Source organism: Triturus cristatus, chromosome 7 (genome assembly GCF_964204655.1).
Source record: "Triturus cristatus chromosome 7, aTriCri1.1, whole genome shotgun sequence".
NCBI classification, from domain to species: Eukaryota; Metazoa; Chordata; class Amphibia; order Caudata; family Salamandridae; genus Triturus; species Triturus cristatus.
This window is the reverse complement of record NC_140590.1, coordinates 1,074,748,875-1,074,771,165: the sequence shown is the minus strand read 5'-3', so window position 1 is coordinate 1,074,771,165 and position 22,291 is coordinate 1,074,748,875. Positions and strand designations below refer to the sequence as shown.

General features: G+C 44.0%; 1 long non-coding RNA gene across 1 annotated transcript in view; it reads right to left on the bottom strand.

Annotated features, from left to right (window-relative positions):
* Window positions 1-1,217: 1,217 nt before the first annotated feature.
* LOC146811112 (uncharacterized) overlaps window positions 1,218-22,291 on the bottom strand; it is a 36,127-nt gene continuing 15,053 nt past the window's right edge. The window contains exon 3 of the long non-coding RNA XR_014965779.1: window positions 1,218-3,438. This is a non-coding gene — a long non-coding RNA (uncharacterized LOC146811112). The remainder of the gene's footprint in view (window positions 3,439-22,291) is intronic.

Genomic DNA, 22,291 nt, shown 5'->3' with positions numbered 1-22,291 from the left:
TGCTCCAATCTGCTTTGTGTGTGGGGTCGTGGACGAGTTGGGTGTGTCCGATGTTGTTCAGGCAGTCGAAGAAATCTGTGGAACTGAGGTCCGTTAGGGTATCTAGGTGGAAATTGAGGTTTTTGAGGAGTATGTACTCTTTGGAGTCGAAGGAAAGGGTAGGGGGCAACAGAGTCTGCGATAAGTTTTGTGTGAAACTGGTTTTTAGGCGGTACACAAGGGTTTCCTTGATGGTGGTTCTTTCAGTTTGGAGATTGAAGTTCATGTTCCATGACCAGGGCCGTGCATTTGATGGCGTCTCTGTGGATGATGGCGAGCCCTCCTCCTGCTTTGTTGTCTCAGTGGATGATCTTGGTTTGAGGGAGGCATGTGGTTGATCAAAGTCAGCTATTTTGCACACTGGAGTTCCCAAGAAGGCTGTCACTCTCTGAGACACATTCCCCCTAGAATGGAGTTCAGGACACATGTATGCCTTCCTGCCGCTACCTCTCCTGCCCAGAGTTCAGATGAAGATCAGGAACAACTGGGTCACGTAATCCTAGATTGGGCCAGGAGAGTGTGGCACTCAGAACTTCTGAGCATGAACATCTGTCCTCCAATCAGGCTATGGTTTCAGGAAGATCTTCTGTCGCACTAGCAGTGTCCTGCACCCAGGACTGCGCAATGTACCCCTCTATGCATACAATTGAGCAGCAACAGTTGACTGCTTTTGATCTTCCTCCTGAAGGAGTAGAAATCATTCTAGCGACCAGGCGTCCATCTATGAAAAGTGTTTTCTCTGGATGCTGGGATAAGTTTTGGCCTGGTGTAATTCCTGTTATTCAGACCCACTACAGGCAGCCACCTTAGGAGGCACTGCTTTGGTATGTATTCAGTAGGTGTGGAATCTATGGTTAGGATTATCAACCAGAAGAACTAATTACTTACCTTTGGTGTATTTTCTGGTGGATACTCTTAACTACAGATTCCTCATCGCCCTCCCTCCTCCCCATTCTGTGGAATGGACTTTTTCTCCATCCATTAAAAGGATCCCACTACAGATATGCACACTGTCATATCTGATCAGTTAGTAAGCACCATATCGTATGTCACTAACAACCGAGAAATAAGCTCACATCAGCCCCGAGGGGTGGCGTGTATCTGGCTTCAAGAGAAAAGAGTGTGTCCAGAAGGACTAGTTTGCACACTTTTAAGAGAATCCCCTAGACCATCAATTATAGGGTTCTTATTGCTTTATTTAGCTTATTTTAAATTATTTAGATTAGCGAAGCAAATAAATATTTTTTCATTTATAGAACACCACATTTACAAAAACACATTTATACACAATGTTATATTCCACTTAAAAATGAAAAAATTCAAAGACAAAAATGACAAGTGAAACAAACTTAGACAATCGTGTGAAATAACATTAACATTGAAAGTACAACACCAGTCCTAGTTTTTACATAAGGCACCAAGCGGACGTTAGATTCTTAACTAGACGTTGTTCATTTTCCTGCCTAGGCCAAGAGACCGGGGGTTATGTCTTCAAACCAATGTTGCCTACACAAGAGAAAAAATATTACTACATTCCTTATGGCACAATATATACACAATCCCCCAGGGTCACATGAGTGTATTTGGCTCGAGCATCACTTCTGGAGCAGGGCGAAGCTGACTCAAAGCAGCATGACATCAGCTGCTGGTGCACGATAGCAATGCTAAGGAAGATCTCCAGATCCAGTCCGACATCTGGGAGTGTTCACAAGGTGAGGAATCTGTGGTTACAGTATCCACTAGAAAGAGTTACAGAAGGAAAGTAACATGTTCACTCACACCTAATCTTTTTACGTCTTTCATTCTCAAATTCTTCAGCTTCTTTTTTGTTGTCTTGACGTGTTGTCTTGACATTCTTCAGGGACAACTTGGTTGGAGGCAGTGTCTACGTAGTCCTAGTTTTTCATTCAGTTTATCTTCGACTCCATCAGAATATTTTTGTAAGATGTGTCTCAGGGTTATCCATAGCTTTTCCATTGTATTTTGTCCCATGAAATTTGGTTAGAATTTTTTGGGGATATTCTGATTTATTGAGATGAATGGTCGCTCCATTGGACTGGAACAATGTCTGTAACATTCACTATACAGCGTCCTGTGTGTATACAACTTTGAGTCGGTCCGAAGAGGTTTTGGAAGAGACTGAGCGGCTAGTCCAGAAGTAATGGTATTACATTGCAGGTTTTTTGGTTTTGTTAAACCAAATGTTGGGTCACAGAATATATAGCTTAGCGTATTTGATGCTAAGGTGTGATTTGGTGTCTAGAATGGCATGTGTACATTTTCTGTTTTTTTGGTGATTTGTTTTGTAGTAAACGTACACGAGAAAGCTTGGTTTCATTTTGTTAGAGATTCACATTGTGATATTCCTATATGTTCCAATTTGGTGATGGGTATATTTTCCTCGTATGTCACTGTTGGACCTTGATTTTAGATTTCGCCTTGGTACTGATGCTTAGCAGCATCAGAACATAGGCAAAGCCCATTGAGGTTAACATAGAAAAGGGATATCTGCATGTCATTAGGCATACCACACAGCTAGTTGCTGTAAGAGCTGAAAGGTGTATTATTTTGCTTGCATAGCTAGGAGTCACTGCAGCAGTGCCTACACTGCCTCATCCTGTCCATGGGGATGCAGCACCAGAGGAAACCCTGCACTCTTGCTTGATTGCCCTCTCTCCTCCCACACTTATCCCCTCACTTTGAGACTATGCCCCGCTCCCGTAACAGTCACTCATTCCCGCGTTCAGTTTTTCAAAGTGGTAGTAATTCCTAGTAAAATGCTGGCCCCAGCACAATGGTGGCAACATACTGGCCATAGCACATGGTTTTATTCCCTGGTAAAATGCTGTAATCCGGACACTGTATTGGTAATCTGTTACAGCATTCTTTTGATCTTTGGCAAATTGCTGGACCTGTACTAATGGTAATTCTACAGCATTGATATCTTTTATAGATTCATGTGCTTGAATCCTTGAAGCTTGAAGAGTGGCACTTCGAGGATGAATAAGAGTGAGCAGAACAAGAGGTAAGTATCGTTAGGATAATGAGGAAACGGTAAGGTAGTTACCTCCAGCAGTGGATCCTTCATAGATTCCAATGCTCCAATGATACCCTGCTGTCACCCGATAAACCCCAGTAAACCATAGTAATGTAGCAGTGTGCCTATACATTCAAAAACTTTGCACTGCTGTAATACTCCCGATTTGCGGATGCATGGGAGGGGAACACCCAGAAGATTTTCTTGGCCCCTATGGAATATTGCTTCTTGCACCCCGTTTGAGAAAAGGAATACCGACAACTGTCTCTTGCTCCTGATCCAGAGAGTTATGAGTTATACAACACTGCCATAGAAGCTCTCATGTGCAGGTGCTATTTATGTGTAAACCTTCATCTTGGCTCCTGAAAACAAAAAACACAGGTAACTGTTTGTATTTAGTCAATAACAATTTAATATAACATACTAACAGTGCATAAAACATATATATCAGAATGATGGAAATGGTTATGGTAATTTCCTTAGTCATGTTTTTTAGAGTAAGATATATACTTCTGCCGTTTAGGCAGAGTGCTTTTGAGACAGCAGGGCTACGGCCAGATTTTTGGGCCTATCCATGACTCCCAGCCAACCCCAGTCTGCTTTTCGCCCTTCTGTGGCTATGGTAAGTGCTCCCAACAGCATCCTTTCCCACCCAGACAAAATGGTCGGCAGGCTTCCCAGCCTTTTTTAATGGCTGCGGTCATAGTTCCATCAAACCATGTGGATCACATACCAGAGGTCGACCCAGTCCACCACCTCCCTGGCATCCGCCACTCCCAAACCTCTTTAGTTTGCCTTCATGCCAACATGAGATAGAACTCAAGTCACATCATAAGTGTACCCCAGTAGTTTCTCAATTCAATTGAGTAGATCCTCTAAAAGACACACAAGAACCATAAATAGCATCAATAGTGACTGTTTAATCTCACAGTTATTATAACAGATCACTGTATAGAACGTTTCAAAACAGAAAAGAGGGTTGCTCCAGGGGGGAGTGTGGAAAAAGGATTGTGCTTGTGAGAATAGAACAGATATATAGGGAGGGAAATCAGGAAGTAATTAAAACAATCAATTACACATAGTAATGTCCTTAGTAAACTGGTCGTGGTTTACAGTAGAACCAGTTTTACAATGGTAACAGTGGTGAAGGGTTTGGTTGAGTTTGAGGAAGGTTGGCGCTCAAGCGTGTGCGAAGTTAGTGTCACTGAGATCAAGTGTTTCCGGTGCTACCAGGTCAGGGGGGACAAACCCAAGGAAATAACCCCTGCAAATGAGTGGGTCAAGGCCCACATGAACAAATTTAGAAATTAAGTCCTGTGTACACGTGTGAGAATTACGTTCTGGGTGTGCCCATCAAAGATCAAATAGATATCAGAGATCTCCTGTTATGGACGAAAACCCTTACTCACTCGAGGGTGACATGCTTCATCATTGGGTTCCTCCAACACAGGGGGACTGCAAGGGACCCCCTGTGGGCTACAACTTCCCCTAGAGGGAAGGAGCGGGAGTGCAAAGCATGTAGTATTATTATTACCTCAATGGGGCAATAAGGGGCAGAGTGCGAAAGAAAGAAAAAAGAATGTGAAAAAGTGTATTAAAAACTATCTCCGTAGGGGCAACAACTTTATTCTTCCATCCTATGGGATAGTAAATAATAAAAACAGGTGATATAGGGTTGAAAATAAATACCCTAGCAATTGGTCAACATGTTTCTGCCTTGATGACAATTAAGTTCTAGGCATTCGTCCGGACAATAAGACCACCAGGTATGTGCGTAAGCACGGATGGAATAGATCATTTCTATTACTAAAGGCAGCACAGAGTTTATGGTTTTGGGCCATCAAACAATGTTTCTACAGGACACTAACAGAAATTCACAACAATGAAGCAGACTGTCAGGTAATAAAGAATGGGAGATAGACAGCAAGCAATTAGACTTGTATTTGAGAGATAGAGTGCTCCTTAATCAAACATGTTTGCAACTGACCAGAAGCACACATTTCCCAAGTTCACAAGTGGATGGCACTGCCCAGAATCGCAAGGAGAAGACTGTCATCATACACTGAACATGGAAATTCCTGTACACATTCCAACCTGTCCCTTTGATTCCCAGAGTGCTATTCAAAACCAAGAGAGAACAATGTGAGGTGATCTTGGTAGCCCCATCGGGGGCACTTCAATATTGGTATTCAGAATTATGGAACATGCTCATTCAATTTGATACAAGCCAGACATATGACTGCTTTGAAGGAAAAAGGGACAAATACCTATCCACAACTTGTATTCCCTTCAGTTGACTGCCTGGCTCACCAAGACTGAGAGTTTGGGCATTTGTTTATGCCTGAGGACTGTAATCAGATACTCAGCACATTTAGAGATCTTCTTTATCCGAGCACTTCGAGGTGTATCTCGAGTTTACCTAGTACAGTTTTAAGCATTTTTGCTGAATTTTTCTGTATTGTTTTTACCACGAGCAAGATGTCTCTTCTCACCACTTTGACGGACATGCTTTAAACTGTGCCGAACGCTGAATGTGCTGTATCGTACTGCAGTTTGCAGGGCGCATCCCAGTCCCATTCTTCAACCTTTGGGAAACTCTAAGGCGAAATCAAGGAACAAGTCTAAGAATAAGTACAGGAATCCCCACCACAGTTCTTTGTATGCTCTTGTGCCAGGGAGAGTCCCCACAGTCTGTATCCTACAAAGGCCTCACTACAGCACATTGAGGCCTTCAAGGAGGCTAGACTGGAACTGTTTTCGTTTTTTCCTGATCCCTCTGGTGTGCCTGTGAGCTCCACTGAACTGGCTAGCTCTAGTTGGACTTAGTCTGGCAGGCCGCTCTCAGGCGCAGATTGACCCCTTACGCCTCAGCTTTGGATGCATTTCACCCATATGACCACTGGCCCCTGTGGTGGTTCCAATGGCAGCAGCGCCATCATTGGGCCTGATGATCTGTACTGTGGACCCTAGTCCAATTCCAATAGCAGATCCAGAACTGGCATCAGCCAGAGCTTTCTTTATAATATGCTACACCACATGTAAAGGCAGCTCCATTATGAAGAGGACTTCTATCAGCTTGCCTCAAAGGCAGCATTGCAGCAGGGTGTAGGCACTCTTTGGCTCAGATTCCGATATTGTTCAGGTTTAGAAAATGGGTGCGAACTTCTTACACGGATGATATACTAAATCTGGATTTACAGAATGCTAGTGGCTTAAACACTTCATCTTAAAGAGGCTTGACTTTGCCCTTGGGGGCTCCCAGAGAGGAACCTCTATTTTGTTGTGGAAGTATGCAGAGTTGCATAAGTGTTATATTTGCAGGGCTGAGATTTCACTGCTTGAACCTACAACTTTATAGCCCATGCTTCAGGTAAACAAGTCGTTAACAGACACTCTGATGGTGGCCGGGTGCAAAGATTGTTTTGCCCTACAAGTAAACCATGATTGCGCGCAGACAGAGGCCTGTACCCAGTGATAGGGCCTTCCTGACACAATACCCTTCTCTCTGAAGTCTTGTGGTGCAGGCCTCTATGAGCAACATAAACCCAAAATATATCCCCACTGCTCCATCAGATAGGGAGTCTAAAAGCATCTAGACTTTGGGCAAAAATATTTTCTCTTCTGTGAATGTGGTTTGTCTCTTAATGTGGGTTGTCTCGTGGCCCATTACACTGACTCACATAGGACATGGCAGTGAGATTGTCTGCCATGCCCAAGAAGGTTTGTAATTCCTTTGCTCAGACAATACATACTGCCAAGATGCAGTAAATGTCCTGAGATCTGGCCTGAACATTATGACTCTGTGGCCTGGATTATTGATACCAGCTTGGTCATCAGTTGGCATGATTGGAGGCTCACCAGTGAATTTTCCAGGGATTTCCAGGCCTCACGTATGGACATGCCCTTTGACACTGATTAAGCTCTGGAAAACGTTAAGGATAGAAGTACTGGCTCACTCATGGGGGCTACCTTTTCTTGCCTGCCAATTCCTCCAGCAGTACAAAATGCTGTTGTTATTCAATGGGTCTTGCCTATCACCAGAGGCAGCCCTCTTGGCCTATTTAGCAACCCATTCAGCCTTTTAATGGCTACAAAAGCAAGGGTGTGGCCAAGGTTGTGGCCAGCAATAGATGCAGCAGCAGTCTTCCTCCTCTTCGCCTGGAGCTGCAGCATCACCTCTTAAGTTTTTCCTCCAACAACCTGTTGGCATCAGTGGTGGCAGGGATTAGTGGGCCAACTCATTATAGTCTCTCCACAGATGTTCTATTACTTAAGACCAGTGGGTCCTTCAGATGGTTCAGTTTCATTATAGCCTTCCCTTTCCTCCCAACCGTAGCTAGTTTGTACCGAAACAGTCAGTGTTATCCCTCTCAAACTGCAGATGGTGCTAGCCAAGGGCTTGATAAAGATTGTGCCAGAGAAGGTGGAGAGGAGTTCTGGCTATTATTCCAGATCCTGAAGCTGGTTTTAGATTGCAGGTTTTAAAGTTTCTTCCTCATGAAGAAATATCGAAGATGTTGGTGCTTGCCCAGGTCTGTTGGCCTCGGACCGAGAGGACGGGATGTTGTCCTTGCCTTGTAGGCCATGTACTTCTATGTGTCAGTCCTGAAGTTCCACAGGAAGTATCTCCACCTTCACCAATTCACACTCCAGCCTTTTGGCCTTACCTTGACCCTATAAAGGTCATGTGTGTGAATGCTGCCCTTCTCAATAAGGATACTCATGTTTCCATACCTTAATGACTGACTTTTGAAGGCAAGCTGATCTTAGTTAGTTTTGTACCACCTTCAGATGACTGTCACTACCGTTTTGCTAGGGAGTCTCAAACAATGAGCCAAAATCCAATTTTTGTCTGGTACAGAGGATTGTCTTTATCTTGCCATTCTGAACACATGGTGTCAAAGGCCTACCCATCCTTGGCACAGACTGGGGGACATGATTCTCCTGTTTCAGATAAAGGTTCTGAGACTTTGGGGGGGTGTCCTGTCTTTGTACATGCTGCTTATACTTCCTGCCCATTGGCATATGTGGGCCCTCCAGTGGAACGGTCTCCTCCAGTGGGCTCAACACTGGGGTACCTATTGGAAAACATCTGCATTTCAAACAAGGTGGCTCATTACCTTCATTAATGGATGGCTGATGCACATCTGACAAGCATCAGGCATTCTTGCCACGTCCAGATCTCATGTTGGTGACTGATACGCCATCTCTAAGCAGTGGAGGACACTTGGGCAATTTAGAAATTGGAGGCCTCTGGTCCACGGTGTAAAAGCTCCATTGTTAGAAATGGGGGTCTCTAGCTGGCAATGGTTTGCACCTTGTCCAAGTAGGGACCCTTCCTTCTAGTCAGGATAAGGGAGTTACACTTCTAAAAATAACCCCTGCTCACCCCCTTTGTAGCTTGGCACCAGCAGTCAGGCTTATCTTAGAGGCAGTGTGTAAAGCATTTTCACATAACCAACAGTAATACAGTGTAAGCACTACAGAAGGACACCACACCAGTTTAGAAAGATATCCAATATTTTTATATAATTAAGACAAGACCAAAATTATAAAAATCCACAATACAGTACTTAGAAATCTTCAGTTTATCAAAAAATCTTGAAATACAGTTCTTGAAGTCGATCGCTCCATCCAGGGCTATCACGGCGTCGTGAACAAACAAATCCAAACAGTTTTGGCTGACTGCGGTGTCGCGGGCCAACTACGGTGTTGCGGAAACCCACAAAACAGTACCTTTAGAAATGCAGGGCGTCGGCGGCCTTTCGTTGAGCTGCGAAAGCACGGCGCCCACAGGCGTCGGTTCTGGAGGTCGATGCTGGAGTCGTCGGGCCCTTGAAGTCACATGTATTGCAGATCTAACTCCTCGCGGTTGAAGTCAGGAGCGCTGGCATCGGTAGGCGTCTGGTGCTGCGGTGCAAAGTGCAGCTGTGCAGCGTGCGATGCCCTCAGGTCACGGTGCGAGCAGCGGCTTGGTGGCGGCGTAAGATGGCATCGTCAGTTGGCATCGTCAGTGAGACCAGGCTCACGGTGTGAAGTGATGCAGTGCTCATCGTGGTGCTGGCAGGTCACGATGTAGGCAGCGGCGGCGTCGTTGCTGAAGTGCTTTAGTCGGCTGACGAACTGGAGTCGATGGCGCCGGCGTTGGTAGGCCAAGGCTGCGGTGCGGGATGAGGGCGGTGCATCGTGTAACTTACGGGTGGTGCCCTTGAATCATGATGCAAGCAGCGGCGGAGTGCAGTGCCCACAGGTCGCGGTGCAAGCAGCAGCTCGGTGGCGTCTGCGTCGGTGAGACCAAAGTTGCGGCGGTGCCCTCTTCGATGCCTTCAGGACAAGGAGTCATGGGTGAATACGTGCAACTGGTTTTTCTGACGACTTGCAGGCATCCCTTATGAATATGCCATTCGAATGACACAAGGGTTTTTGGAGAAGGAGTTGATTCTGTGCTTCAAACACAGATGTGCTATGGCTCTCTCCCTAGTCCTGCTATCCCAGTCTAAATCTACTAAAATTTCAGAAAATGCTCTTGGGGGCCTTGCCTGGTGGCAGGGATCCCCAGCAAGGACAGCAGTCCTCTTCCTCATTGCTGCCTGCTGCAACTGTAATAATGACTCATTGATTTCCCATTTCATGGCCCAAAGGATAGATAAGGGGCATAACACATTTGTACCTGCTTGCCTAACTTGAAATTACCTCAGGCCAATGGGTACTGCAGGTTGTTGATATTGTTACACTCTCCCTTTTATGTCTGCTTGCCCTCCTGTTCTACTTGTTTGTGTTCAGACTTTGCCATATTATGCCCCAAGTCTTACCCAAGACGTTCAGTTACTGCTAGCCAAGTGGGCCAGAGAGAGAGTTCCCATGGTGGAGAGCGGTTAGGTGTGTTAGTCCAAGACCTTCGGTTTCTGGACACCTTTGTTTTGAAGGAGAAGTTCAAGATGTTGACTTTGACCCAGATCATCTCTGCCCTGGAAACTGAATATTGTCTTTGGACTTGTAATACACATACTTGCATGTGACCATTCTGCAGTCCCACTGATGCTACCTTTGGTTGGTGACTGGGTCGGAACAATATCAGTTTACCGTCCTGCACTAGGGCCTCACATCAGTTCTCTAGGAGTTTGCGAAAGTGATGATGGTGTTTGCAGCCCATCTTCAAGTGCCCTACTCACCTGGCCGCAGCCTCAGATCCTCTGGAACAGCACTTGCAGTGATTGCTTGTGCTAAAATAGCCCAGATGGGTGATTGTTTCTTTGGATTTTGAGCCTCCAAGCTCCACCCTTCTGCCTTACTTGAGACTAGAACCTGCTGAGGCAACCATCAGGAAAAAAAAAACTTGGCTGTTTAGACTGAGTTAATTCCCTACAGTCCTCACAGTGGTTTGGCATGGTTTTTATGCCTTGAGTGCCTTATTCCTTTTAGGGTCTCTGCTACTTTCTTGCATCGTTCTTTTCCTGTTCCTATAGGGTAGAAATACTAGTGCGGGCATGCTCCTAGCTGGAGTAATCTGAGCTCCTTATAAAACTGCTAACATAACAAGTGGGAGAAGCACTTATTACCATACCTCGACGACTGGCTCTTCATAGTCGGGTTGATGCTGTCTGACACAGACGGCCTACAGGCAATTATCACCCTGCTGTCATCTCTGGGATTCGCTATCAGTAAGCCAAAATCCCATCTGCAGCCAACACAGAGGATTCTCTTTGAAGGGGACAATCCTGGGTGCAGTGGTTTTCAAGGCCTTTCCATCCATGCAGCAAGTACAGGACATTCAAATTACAATCCTCATGTTTCTGTGCACTCCTAGTTCCAGAGTGGCCAGTTCTGAGCCGCCTTAGCTTTGTGCAATCTGCTGGCCCCTTGTGCCCGTTGGCACAAGCAGGATGTGCAGTGACAACTCAAACTGTGATGGCTCTGCTCTGGAGTTCCCTCTCGGGCAACATCTGTATTTCAGACGAGGCATCCTGGGACTCTCAGTGGTGGCTGACCTAAGCCAACCTGACCTACAGCCGACTGTTCTCTCTACCACAATCAGAGCTTCTGTTAGTGACTGAATAACCTCTGGGCTCGGTCAGTCAACTAAAGGAGGTGGATTCAAGGACTTTTAGTCCCCCTTTGAGCAGAAACGTCATATCTATCTTCTGTAGCTACATGGCATTCAGTTCTCCCAGAAGGTGTTTCTCCCATCATTTAGTCAGTCCAGGTACAGACGGACAACACTACCACCATTTGATGCTGCAACAAGTATGGTGGTATGTGATCGTGGGTACTGTGGCAGGAAGCGTTGACTGGACTTTCAGGCATTCTCTGATGGTTGTCCACGAGCCCTGCCCGCCAGCGTCAGCACAAGTCGTGCTCTGCCCGCAACTGAGGCAAGATACTGACGCTGCCAAGGCAAAACCGCAACTCGGATGCGTCTTAAGGCAACAATATTTCTGAGACGTAGCTATCTATCACATTGTTTGAAGACAGCATTTGTTCCAATTCCTTGAACTGTACAACAACAGCTCACACTACTAATAGGTCCTGAAGAATGCCCCACGACCCCCTCCTGGGGCATTGAATGGGCAGAAACATGTCGACCTTTTGATATGGACACCTACAGTGCTCTGGTTACATAACCTAACCCTTAGCACCACCTCTTTTTTTAAAAGTCTCCCCACACGCCCACCAGAATAAATTATCATCTCTTGAAGGTAGTGTGGGTGCGACACTTTTAACCTCACCACCATCACTTTTGCACTACTATTACTGATCACTACTAAGAAGCAGTGGTTCCCTCCAGGTGGAGGCAGCATGACAAACAAGAGACCCAATGATAATGCTGACGCGTATTCTAAAGGCGGAGAATCAAGATAAACCGCCCAAACCGCCCAAACCACTCGAAAAATACGCTATTGAGGGTTCTCATTAACACCTATCTAGGTGTTAAAAGTCTCAAATCTAGATTTACGAACCTCTACTTCTGGTTACAAGTGATCCATTCCCCCTTGATTTACGACGTGTCTATGTGGTTGACCAAGAGTGGCACCTGTATCTGGTGGTAGTCAAAGGTGTCTGTCCCCAGTGGGTGTGTTGTGGGTGGTCTTCAGCTTTAGATCTGTGATCTATCAAGAACATGGACTGTCACGCTTATTGCATGCTGAAGTTTCTGCATGTTAATCTACTGGTTCCAGCTTAAATATGTATATATGTATGTATGAATATTGGTGAAAGTGCCCTGTGTTGGCATCTACAGCATCAAACTCCACCCATGAGTAAAGGAACTTCAAAGGGGTATGCAGCATGTGTATTTACAACAAATATTACAGCGCCTCCTGTGTTAGGGATGCCTTTGTTATGAAGATATTGTGTAGCTGGTGTCCTGTAATTTTTACCTATCGCAATAGGTTGCACCATTTTTAGTGAACAGATTTAATAACTGGGAAATCTAAAATGTAGATACCACAGAATGGGGAATACCCTTTGTCAAGCTAGACTTTTGAAACCTACAGTAAACACACGGACACATATTTAAACAGAAGGCGATTGCCAGTATTACGACAGGCGTCTCATTTATACTGTAGTGATGTTTTTGAGTGTATCATCAAATACTAAAAGATTCAGATAATCCGTGTACCACCAAGGGTGCCATAATGATAGGTTCTCTGTGGGTGACCCCCTCCGTGTCGCCGGAGTCTGATTTCTAACCCTGGTGCAAGAACTTACTCAATGTGCCAATACGAAATAGAAATCCAGTTGGAGTGCAACTCGTGCACAACCCACTGAGAAATAATGCTTAGGAAGTGTTTCATGGTAACTATCAGTTCCACAAAGTGAGTTCAGGGACACAGTGGAAGTCCATACCCTCTTTTGTTGATGAATAACACACTAAAAGCATTAAGAAAAAGGACATATATTTTGAAATCCTAACCTAGTGCATATAATGTAAATTATAATCACACCGAATATGAAAATTAATTCAGTGAAGCACATCATGGAAAATGACACCAGCAAGAAAAACGTTGACATTGTTAGTGAGTTCTTCTCGTCCTAACAATCCCATGCCATTAGTAGGCGCTATACTTACTTTAGCTAAGCCAGTAAACAGCAGGCCTTTGATTAAGATTCTAAGCATCGTACAGCATACCTATGTTTTCTTTTTGAAAGAGCAAGTTGTCCATTTCCGATCACAGCTCGCGAAAGCCTGGAACAAATAAACAGTGACTGGACTGAGGGCCACTTCTCCCCCCCCACCCCGTCACCTCCGACTGAGGCTTATGCTGCAAACCGGTGTGTCCGCTGCCTCGATTTTTCCCGCTGTGAAGTCCCTCTCTTACCTATGTACTGATACCTAGGTTTTTATAGTATCTGATTGTCAATGTTATCTTATATTTTAAAAAACGATAATGGGTCTAGAGAACACCTAGTCGGCAATAAGGCAAAACAATGATGGCAAATGCGTCAGCAGTAATATACAATGTTGATCGTATATTTCAAATATAATAATCAACTTTATTTGCACGATTAATAAAAACCATTGTAATCGAGCAATAAAAAACAGAAGTGAAACCAGTTCATCTGTTGCAACAAGAAGAAAACACAGAGAAAAAGAGTAGAGGATGGAAATTAAAATCATTGTGACGGCCTGAAAAAAACAGCAAGATATAAAATGCCATTGAAGTAAGTAAGAACTCCGAGGGTAAGTAGAAAGTTATTTATTAGTCAGAATAATCCAGAGCACCTTCAGCTTGCCAGTCCTAGGTGCCACTCTCACAGGGGAGGTGCAGTGTCAACATTCCTAAGCAGGCTCCACCTGAGAGTTCTAAGAGGGAACCAAGGTATCAAGAGGAGGGGAGGACAGGACTAGACCAACGGGGGCAGGATATAACACATCTCCCTCCTGAGGGTAAAGAGAAGCAGGAAAGGGGAAGGGTGAAGAAAGATAGGAGAGAGAAGGAGCTGGAGAAGATGAACAGAGAAAGGAGGGCACATAAGAGAGAGAGAGGACGGAGGAAAAGGGAGGTGGGAAAGAAGAAAAGGTAAGAGAGGAATGGTCTTATAGGGAAGACCAGGCTCAAAGAACCAGAGGAGTGTTCTAAAAATTATGACAGCGACAATATGACATCCACTTGCAGGTGGTCTTGCACAGAAGACCTATGTTCATCTGAACAAACACAAGAACTTAAATTATTACACCATATTATAATCTTTGTGCCAACAGGGAGATTGCTTGGGTCTTTCCCCTCTTCTCCCCAGGACTTTCTCAAAATGGGTACTGCTGGTACTAGGACCTGTTTAATCTCTGGGCCTCAAACTGTCAGGACACGTGGTAATACGATCCATACTCCACATTTTCCCATTTTCAAGAATCACCACATTCTTCTTCACTTCCTTGATTCTTTCAGGAGCATAGAATTTGTCACCTTTGCTGCCTGCCACATAGGGTTTTCTGATCAATACCCATTGCCCCTGCTTCAAGGACTTATTTTTTGTACCCCATTTCTTGTCGCACTTCTCTTTGTGCCCTTGTTGCTTAGTTGCCACCCTCATCCTAAACTCTTCCGGGTCAACAATGACCTCTTTGTTCTGGCACAGCCAATTGGGAGAGAACTTGGGACCTGCCTTCCTTCCTCTCAAGAGCTCAAAAGGAGAATGCCCAGTGGTGAGATTGGGTGTGGTATGGTATGACCATAGCAAGTCTCTAACAGCCTCTTCAATAGGTTTACCAGAAGCAACTGCTAATTGTATAGTCTCTTTTAACATTCGGTTTGCTCTTTCCACTTCACCATTTGCCTTAGGACAGTATGAAGGCGTGCGTACATGTGCAATAGACATATCCTTAAGAAACGCCTTCATTTCATCCGAAATAAACTGTACACCATTGTCTGTGATAATCGTGGATGGAATACCTTCCTTGGAAAACACTTCACTTAAAAAGCTAGTGAAGGACTTTGTGTTGATCTTGTTCACAAACTTGTGTGTGATCCATTTGGAATAACAGTCAATGAGTACAAACAGGTACTTGTCCTGAGGTCCCAATGCGTGGATAGGACCGGCAATATCCAGTCCCAACTTGTCCCATGGAACTGTGGGAACTTCAACTGGAATAAGGGGAATTTGCCTCAGACTTTTAGATTTGTCACTAAGGCTGCAGGCATGACAGTCACGCACCTTCTCTTCCTTCAACTGACCTATATAGGGAAACCAGTACTTAGATCTTAATCTTGCCTTACTGAGACTTCCCCCCAAGTGTCCTTCATGAGTAAGATCTATAATGTGGTTCCTTAACCCTCCCGGTGGAACTATCTTGTCTGATTTGAGAAGAATATTCCCCTCAACCGACAACTCATCCCTTACATTCCAAAATGTCTTCACTTCCTCAGGTAAGTCCTTGCATTTGCGGGATCACCCCTTGATGACATAATCTTTGACTTTCTTAAGGACTCCATCTTGCTCCATATGGAGATCCCATTGATCTTGTGACACAGCAGAAAGGGTAATTTCCAGAATCACTTCTTTGGGGTAGGAGCTATCCCCTTCTCCCACCACAGGGGCCCTGGAAAGAAAATCAGCAACATTGTTCTTTGCCCCCGGTATATAGACCATATTGAAATTAAAACCTTGAAGGCCTAAACCCCATTTCGCAATGAGAGGGGTCATGTTCTCCATGTCTTTTTTTGTGAACAAAGACGCCAACGGTTTGTGATCTGTGCATAGTTCAAATGGTAAACCCCAAACATAGAATTTGAAATGTTTTATTGACCCAAAGCGACCAATGCCTCCTTTTCCACAGTAGAATAATTGGATTCAGCTCCCGTAAGGGCTCTGGAGGCAAAGACCACCACCTTCACCTTGTTGTTAATTCTCTGAGAAAGTGTAGCCCCAATTCCTCTGCTGCTAGCATCAGTGGATATGATGGTATCTCTTTCCACTCTAAAATTTCCAATGTATGGAGCAGAAATAATAGCTTTTTTTATGCTTTCAAATGCATTCTCTTGATCCCCGTCCCAAACAAATGTAGTACTGTTCTTTAGCAGGTCCCTTAGAGGTTGAGTCAATATTGACAAATTCTTTATGTATTGGGCCATATACTCTGCCAAACCCAAAAATGACAGGATCTCCTCTTTGCATGTGGGAGCTCTTCTCACAGCTTCTACCAAGTCAATTTTAGGCTTAATGCCCTCCTCAGAAATCGTGTGACCTAGATAGTCAACAGATGTCACACCTAATTTACACTTGCTTTCTTTTGTTGTGAACCCAGCCTCTTTAAGTTTGTTCAACACCATACCAACATTTGAATTGTGCTCAAGTTCGCTAGAATCATTTATTAGTATATCATCTTGAAAACACATAGTTTTAATGCAATCCTTCAGAATATGTTGCATTATTCTCTGAAAAGCTGAGGCGGCTGACGCCAGCCCAAAAGGCATCCTCAAGAACTTAAAATTGCCAAATGGAGTGGTGAAATCAGTTAACAGCTGAGACTCCTGGTGAAGATTGGCCTGATGATAGGCCGAGGATAAATCAAGTACGCTAAAAAACTTGGCCTCTTGAATGGTACTCATCATCTCAAGTATCCTTGGTAAAGGATGTCTGTCAACCATGATGTTAGCATTTAAATCCCTCAAGTCCACACATAACCTGAATGTTCTTCCCATTGTCCTTGGTGGTGAGGACAATGGGTGCCAACCAATCTGAACTCTCAATTTCTTGAATGACACCCTGGTTGACAAGTTTCTGTAGTTCCAACCTTAAAGGTTCCCTCATGTGTAGTGGAATTGAGCGAGTTTTGTGTATTACAGGGCAAGCTCCTTCTTTAAGTACGATTTTATGCATATAATGTTTCAACATTCCTAATGTTTCAGTAAATACATCAGGAAACTCTTTGGTGAGGTTACCTCTTATCACAGGAGGTTCAACTAACAACACTTGGTCCACATTGTTGGGGTCCAGGGTGATCCCCAATTCTTTCTGGTGTTTCCACCCCAATAAGCTTGAACCTTGTTTAGTAACATATACCTTCCCCACCGTGTGCCTGTCTTTGAACACAATTCTCATTCTCACCATCCCCTCTAAAGGAATGTGTTCTTTGTTGTACCCAGAAGGACAAATATCAGCATTTTCTAACTTGACATTATGTTTTGCAAACTTTTCTTCAAACAATTTTTTCTCAATGCGAGTAAAAGGGGAACATGAGTCTGCATATACTTGCAATTTTTCACCATCAAGACATATGTCACATGTGGGATATTGTATCCTTTCCTTCCATCTCCCCTTGGTCTATCAGAAAGACATATGCTTTATTCTTCTCCGTCTCCAGTTCAGGACTTTTAATCAAGTGTACTCTCGCACTGAACGCTTTGCAGACCTTTGAAAAATGACCCTTCTTTTTACACTTCCTGCACACCACACTCCTAGCAGGACATTTCCAATGGTTAGCTAAGTGGCTGGGACTACCGCATCGGAAGCACTGGAAGCTATCTGACTTACTACGGGAAACCTCTTTACTCTTCTCTCCTACTTTACACACAACTTCCTCACTGACTGAGTTTTTGGCTTCTCCTTTCTCTTTATTCAACACCGCAGAAGTCTTCATCTCCTTAATGCACAATGCTGTGTGTTCTGAGCCCTTAGCTATACTTCTAGCTTCAGAAAGATCAGGATTTCTGGTGAGTAGTTCTTCCTGTACCTTCATGTCATTAGTGCATCTAACTAATTGATCCCTGATGAGGGAATCCGTAAGAGCTCCAAAATCACAAGTGGCTGACATGCCTCTTAAAGCTGCAACATGAGGAAACTTTCTCATTATTTCTTTGACCTCTTTCGAAAAACTTGTCTCTCCAAGACAACGTTTATTTTTTCTTTAAAGTGCGACTCTAAATTCCTTAAAGTGTACTCATATACATCCACTCCTGCTTCTTCCTCAGTAGGTTCCTCATCAATCATTCTTCCTGTAATATCCTCATAGACTTTCCTACCTTGAATACCCAAATTGTGCAAGAGAATGTGCTGTTTTCTTATTGACGAAAAATTACCTCCCCCAATAGCTATGAGGTATGATTTAAAGATACCCTCCCACCTTCGCCAAGGTATGTCAGGTTCTCCTACCTCAGTTAAAAAGGGGGGTGACTGATTCATGCCTGCACCTGCCATTGTAACTTGAACAGAGGGTAAAGAAAAAGAATAATGGAGTGCTGAATTTCTAGACTGAACAGTGCTGGACCTGACAAACAACAAAAGCAGATGGAACTATACCTTATGAAAAATGGAATGCACAATATTGTGAATCACGCTAGAGGAAAACCAATAATAAAACAAAGAATGTCACTGACAATAGTGAATGTAACTGAAAATTTAGAAAACTCTGGAAAATAAACTCCTCTGTGAATGTAGCAGTCCTTCTTTTATGACAATGAACTGCCACCAGGAAGCTGTGAAATTAGAGAGCTGGGTGGAGGACGGGAACTTCCTGTGAGGAGACTGAGGAAACTTTCCCTACACGGATTCTACAAGAAGTGCAGCCTGCCTCATAAAGAAATATCGTTGGAAAACACTGCCGTGATGAGACTTCACAGCTCTAAGATGAAAATGACTGAGCGCTGAAGTGAGAATGAAGAACTTCCAGACAGCGCTCCAACAGCTGATGAAAAATACTGCTGCACAGCCGCCGCCCTTGAACAGCTGAGGGAAGCGGTGAGAGGAAACCGCCAGTCAGAGACACTGGAGCCTAACAAACACTCAAGGAGTGGGCGGCTGTTCTGAAGTTCATGCCCTGCCACCAATGCTATCCGTAACAAACTGGAGCACAATGACAGCGTGAGACAGAGCGGCGGAATTCCAAGCTGCCGCGCGACTGTGAATGCTCCTTAACCTACCTGAAATGCTGCCAAAGCGCTGCCAGGAAGGAATCCACCAAGAGAACCACAGAGGCTGGCACGAACAGAAGAGTAGGATGCTCCTCTAACATCTGCCAAGGACTGTGACATGCATGGACTAGATGCTATGACCAGGCAGGGCTTCGCCATAAGAATGCAGCAACACAAGGAAGACCCAACATCACTCTCAACAGAGAAGTGAAGCGTCCTTACTGGCACGCAACCTCTGCAGGAACAGAGTCAGCAGAAATAACTCACCACCTGAAAGGACAACAGAGACGGCATAAACGGTCACCTCTTGAAACTTGAAGAAAGCAGGAACACTGTCTTGAAGAGGACCTCCAGACGACTGACAAGGCGAAAATCAACAGTGGAAGGTGCAGCGCTTTCCCTGTCACAGCATCCCTAAGCTTGTCGCCAAAATGAAGTAAGTAAGAACTCCGAAGGTAAGTAGAAAGTTTTTTATTAGTCAGAATAATCCAAAGCACCTTCAGCTTGCCAGTCCTAGGCGCCACTCTTACAGGGGAGGTGCAGTGTCAACATTCCAAAGCAGCCTCCACCTGAGAGTTCTAAGAGGGAACCAAGGTGACAAGAGAGGAGGGGAGGACAAGACCAGACCAGACCAACGGGGCAGGATATAACAACAATGCACTAGCGCTAATTGAAGGACAGTAAAAAGCTAAAATACAATTTGTCAGTAGTTATCGGAGTCCAGGTCCAACAAAAGGTAAAGTGCCATACTTCCATCTAGGGTGATGTGCAGTAAAAAGATATGTGGCGCCTCGCTGACACCAGTTCTATCACTGACAGTATTAGACATGAATTCTGAATTTATACGTTCATTGTGATACAAAAGCTGAAGTGCATTACATCATCATTCATTATGACACAGCAAGTTGCTGCGGTGCAGTTCATCCAGCATTATCAAAGTTCTGTTCCACCAAGTGATGGCAGCCATATCATGTGCAACATAAGTAAGATGGAAGTGGGATGGTCGCAGGTTGTTGGTTTGGTCATTGTTGATGCTGAGCATCTAAGATCTTCAAAAATGAGTTTCCACTTTGATTAAGCAGTTCTGAATGGAAGACTTTATGCATATTCAACGCCCTAGTAGTCGTCGACAGACTGAGGTTCTGCATTGTGGTTGGTTGTGCAAATTGTATGATGTTCATGAAATCTGTCAATTTTCACACTCCTGGCATTTTGGCACTAAAGCTGGTAACCAATCATGGACGCAGCTAGTATACTGACTCCATTATGTTTCCTGACATTTTAGTTGTGGTCTGTTTGAAAAGTAACTCCTCTTTTTGAATAAATTCTGCTAAACACGCTATGGTTTATGGTGTTAAACCTTTCATACAGAATAGGATTGCTAGGTGACAAGATCTAATGCTGTTTGAATTAAAGTTGTTTCAGAGGTAGATTTTGCATCAAGGCAGTAAAACTGGGCAAATACAAAGAATATGGAGAAAGCCTTCCTGTAGAGGTTGACAAAGCCTACAATCCTTGTTCTTCATTGCTTGGTGCCATTTTGCAAGAACATCGATAAATTGATGATAGAAACCTAAGTCTGGCTTGGAGCACTTTTATTTTTATATAATTTCTTAAGGTAGTGTTCATATAGGTTTACCCGATCGGTGCCAAGCATGTGTCGATGGTCACCCATGCATGATTGCGCAACCTAAATTTGGCTTTGTATATACACCCGAAAATCTGCTTGATTTGTTCATTCAACCCCTGCTTGAATGACTGGTGGGGTAAGTTAATATGCCAGTCCAGTTCTACTTCCAGATGTTTATTTGACGCCGCGACTGCTTACAACACCAGCCTCAAAGATGGGATGTAATACCAGAGGACAAATGGCCTCAAAAACAGATTGGCTGAGGACCAACTCTGGGCTTTGCATCCAGGCGGTTCTTGACCTCTAAATGTAACAAAAAACCTGCCCTAGGAGCAGGCTAGAACACAACCAGAATCCCAACCAGACCCCAACATCTCTGGGGCAGCTGGTAAGAAGAAAAAATATACTTGTGAGGAAGCCATTTCACAAGAGATGATAGTATTCAAGATATCAACGTATTTTCAAATGAAAAGAACAGCTACTGCAGCACTGGAACTTTCATATGTTAACATGCTTGAATATTCCCCGTGGTGAGACTGGGAACCATCTGTAGCCAATGTTAACATATATAATAATTTCATTCACATACCACTGAAAAGGATATTGGAGCACACAAATTCAGTTCACAGAAAAAGCCATGGCATTTATATACAGTCTGTCGACCACCTAATTATCTGACCTGAACTCTCTCCAATGAGGAGCAGAGACTCCTAGCTCCCACTCCTCATTGGTATTCCCAGTTGCTTTTGCCTAATGTGGTGCCGTAGGGCAGTACTTACTTACAATAAACACGTTCTCCTCACAGAGGCACCAACTGTCAAATGTTTCTAACCTATGTGAAGCTGATTACAGGTAAACGTCATACCTCTGCTATATGAATTAACATTTTACAACCCCATCATTTTGTGGTCCTTCTTTTCCTTGGGAGCAAGTAGGTTAGCAGTTTTTGCATATTTTGTACTATTTTTGCTGAGCCCTGGCAACCCCTGTTGGCTGGCTGACCCATCTTCAAGATCTTTCTTGGGGCACTGTAATTTGTATAGTATGGTTAATAAAACATGTCAATAAAATGCTTAAACACTTATGTTTCCTAAATATATTCTAGGTGCAATAAATGAAATATAAAATGAACGCTTATTTTAGATTCTGTCAGCACCCTGTGTCTTAGGGGAACATTGTGGGCCTTTAATGATCTAATTGAATCATCAAACTATTTGACAGCCCTCTTCAGCAGCTGGGAAGCAGTATTATTCACAAACACTTCTAGAGATGAACTGAGCATGTTGACATTGGCAGCAAGTGAAAGTGATTTCCACAAGTAACGACCACCATGGAGCAAACAATGTCAAGGTTTTCGTTTCTGCTCCATCAAAGCCAACAGTTATCAATCACCCATTTGTACAGTTGCCATCCATCTCTATAATCTAATATGTTAACATTAATCTCTCCCTATAACATTTGTGCCGAGTGTATTAGGTAAGTGGGATTGTTATACCTGGGGTTTGAGGTCAACCTAACTGTGGAGTATAGGTTGATGAAGCAGTCTGCAAGTATGAACATAAATGTAGTTGGTGCTTGACTGGATATTTAAGATCAGGATAATTCAAAGTACTTGACGTAGATTCAGAAAAATGTAAAGTTGACAGAGACAGTGAGAATGAACGCTGAAGTTGTGCTGGATCCTGCTTCAGATCTGAGCTTTGACAGTGTCAACTGGAGCAAATCTTACCCTGTAGA